Source organism: Brienomyrus brachyistius, unplaced genomic scaffold, assembly GCF_023856365.1.
Source record: "Brienomyrus brachyistius isolate T26 unplaced genomic scaffold, BBRACH_0.4 scaffold152, whole genome shotgun sequence".
In the NCBI taxonomy this organism is placed as follows: domain Eukaryota; kingdom Metazoa; phylum Chordata; class Actinopteri; order Osteoglossiformes; family Mormyridae; genus Brienomyrus; species Brienomyrus brachyistius.
This window is the reverse complement of record NW_026042427.1, coordinates 318971-321757: the sequence shown is the minus strand read 5'-3', so window position 1 is coordinate 321757 and position 2787 is coordinate 318971. Positions and strand designations below refer to the sequence as shown.

Here is a 2787-nt window from a genome sequence, read left to right as displayed (position 1 = left end):
TGCCCCTCCCCTTCCGCTCGACCCAATCAGATCGCCCTGCCGCTCCGCCTGCCTGTGGTTCTCTTCCTTTCCATCCGCCCTCCCTCTCCACGTCTCCATCGCTCACGGCCTCCAAATCGTGACAGCTGAGGCCAGCCTGCCCTCGTGTGATCTGACTCCCCTCTTCTCCCACCAGTCCCAGATGCTGGGCACACATCCACCCCCCGCCCCCCCCCCCCCCCCCCCCAGCCCACCCAACAAAGACAAAGATGGAAGGACAGAGTGAAACACGGAGGAAAAGAGGTAGGGATTGAGGGAAAAATACAGAACGATAGTGAATAATTACCCCAAATGCCCCAAGGAATAATTACCATACATAAGTACATTTTCCCTTTCGCTTTAAATTGGGTTACATCAGAAATTTGCCATTGATGTCCCAGACAGGCGGTACAGCGAACCATTTAAACCAGAATGTCACTGTTAGAATGTATGAATTATTAATGGTCCAGAATGCTGGTGGAGATTGTGCTTATCTCCAGATCTGCAGGAAATCACATCCCCTACCGCTGAGCCTCTGAGCTCACCCTTCGCCGTGCACACGCGTCAAGTGCGCATCTATTTATGGCAACTTGTTGTTTCTTGAGAAAAAGGTCTGTGTTCGCCCCTCCTGGAACGGAGTGCCTGGCTCGACGTTGACGAGAGACGACAATCCTCCAAGAGCGGGTAAACACATCTGCTCATTTGTCCGCTGTTTCAAGCTCATTATACATCTGCTTCAAACCCGGGTGGATGTTACACTACGGCCGTTAGACTTTTTTTACATGACAATAATGGGCCGGCTGAGAAAAACAGTGGAGACATGAAAGAGGAAGTGCTAGAATATTCTGATACTGAGTGCAAAACCAGCGATGTACTCTTGGATTTGAAATGATGAAAAAGATCCCCCCCCCCCTCGCCCTGGAAGGCAAGCTGGGAAAGAGATTACAGTGGCGTTAGCCTGTTCGGGGAGCCACGGTTGGCTAATGCCCACCTTGTTGCCGGCAGCGTGGCCGGTGTCCCTGCCTTGTGAGAGCAGGGAGCGCGGCGGCAGCAGTAAATAAGCCGCCCGCGTCTGCATCTCAGCACACTAATGAACAAAATCATTAATTGCTGCACTTACGCAGAGCAGAATAAACCTTGCTGTCAGGCATTGAGAAAACCAACAGAACGGGGGTCCTTCACTCCCCCCCAGTACCCCCGCCAAACTTATTTCCCTTTTCAATTACTCCGCGAACAGACATGAAACAACTCTAAACGAATACTGAACAATAGCCAAACCGGGGGAACAGCGGCGTTTCTCTGTAATTAAAATATGTTTTTTGTTTTCTTCTATAAAAATAGAAATGTTATGGTGGGGTAGCGCGGTGCTTTTTAATTACCGGCTTTGCAGTTACAGAAGACGAAAGAAAACAGAGTTGAGGAATCATGCAGCGCGGATCTACTGGTATACAGGAACAATAAATATAGGCACATTATAAACACGTTCATTACCACCAGGCATGAAAAACAATGTTTTAAACAAATTATGTGTAATGATTGTTGTTATAAAGTCTTTACTGACCAAGAGATAAACATTGGCATTATTGAGCTTATTGATGCATTTTGAACGGAAAGCCTGTATTAGAAGGCTTTTACTGAATGACTTCAGGATTTTACATTCAGTTTTGGGTTTCTGTCAAAAATCGGTCTTTATTTAGGGCTGAAGCTGCTAGGAGCCATGTAAAAAATTCTTAATTTCGTTCGCCATCCAAATACCCATCCAGGGTGCGTTTTGTTTGTGAGTTTATGGCACGAACAGATTAAACATGGCAGGCGAATGTGGCTAATGGCTTAAGCCCGTCGCCAGCGAGTACGAGGGCCATGCATTCAGAGCTGATTGGCGCTGCACGTGCATTAGGTTGTTTTCTAAAGGCCTTGGAGAGGTCCCCTGGAGGGAGCACTGTAAAGGGAGTCTGCAGAGAGGGCCACCTGCCCTCCCTGGACACAGACAACATCGGCCAGCCCATCCTGTCTTGGCTTTTGTCAGCTCGGTGCCTGGCTGCAGACACCTGCTCCTCTCAGCAGTGGAGGCCCCCAGCGGGACCTTGGCTCAGCTGTTCTCTGGGCCCCCTGTAGCAGCAGACCTTTTCACCGCGCGGCTGCCAGTCCTCCACGCAGCCCCACCACACCGAATACAACAAAGGTAGCAGGCCGGGCTGAGCTACATCCATCAGGCTAAAAACCACCATCCTCTGCTTTTTCTGCTTCCAGCTCCTGCCTCGGCCACCATGCGGAAACAAGCGGAATCTCAATTTAAACCTGGAGTGCTGATGTCGTTATTGTTGGAATCGTCAAAGCTAATCCCCTCCAGGACAATTTAGGGTGCTCCCCATTTTGGGGGCAGAGCTCTGTTTTCCGAAATGCAAGCGTATTGGCAAGTTCCCCTCGTTTCCCTGATGCGGAATGCAGTGCTTTGTTTTCCACCGTAATGAAAATACGAGAAATAAATAACCAGCAAACTGCCCGTGTCGCCCTTGACTTAGGCACAGTGTAATTTACTGGAGAATTATGTATTTCCGCAGAAAGCGCTGACGAGGCCTGCCGCACTGTTACGGGAAACCTGACGGCTAATGTTTTCCAATTTCCATGTGCACGACGCCAAGGGGGCAGGACAAATCTAAGATGGCAGCGTCTTTGTGATGAGGCCGACATTTATACGTATGAAGACTTACGATGCGACGCGGCAAGAGGGGGCATCGCGGGTGGGCTTCTGAAAGCCTGAGGATGTCG

The 2787-nt window shown here is 49.7% G+C and overlaps 1 long non-coding RNA gene across 1 annotated transcript; it reads left to right on the top strand.

The window, feature by feature from the left end:
• Positions 1–602: 602 nt before the first annotated feature.
• On the top strand, positions 603–2519 carry LOC125728074 (uncharacterized). Its single transcript, XR_007388915.1, has 2 exons — positions 603–702; positions 2269–2519. It is a non-coding gene; the product is annotated as an uncharacterized LOC125728074 (long non-coding RNA).
• The last annotated feature ends 268 nt before the right edge of the window (positions 2520–2787 follow it).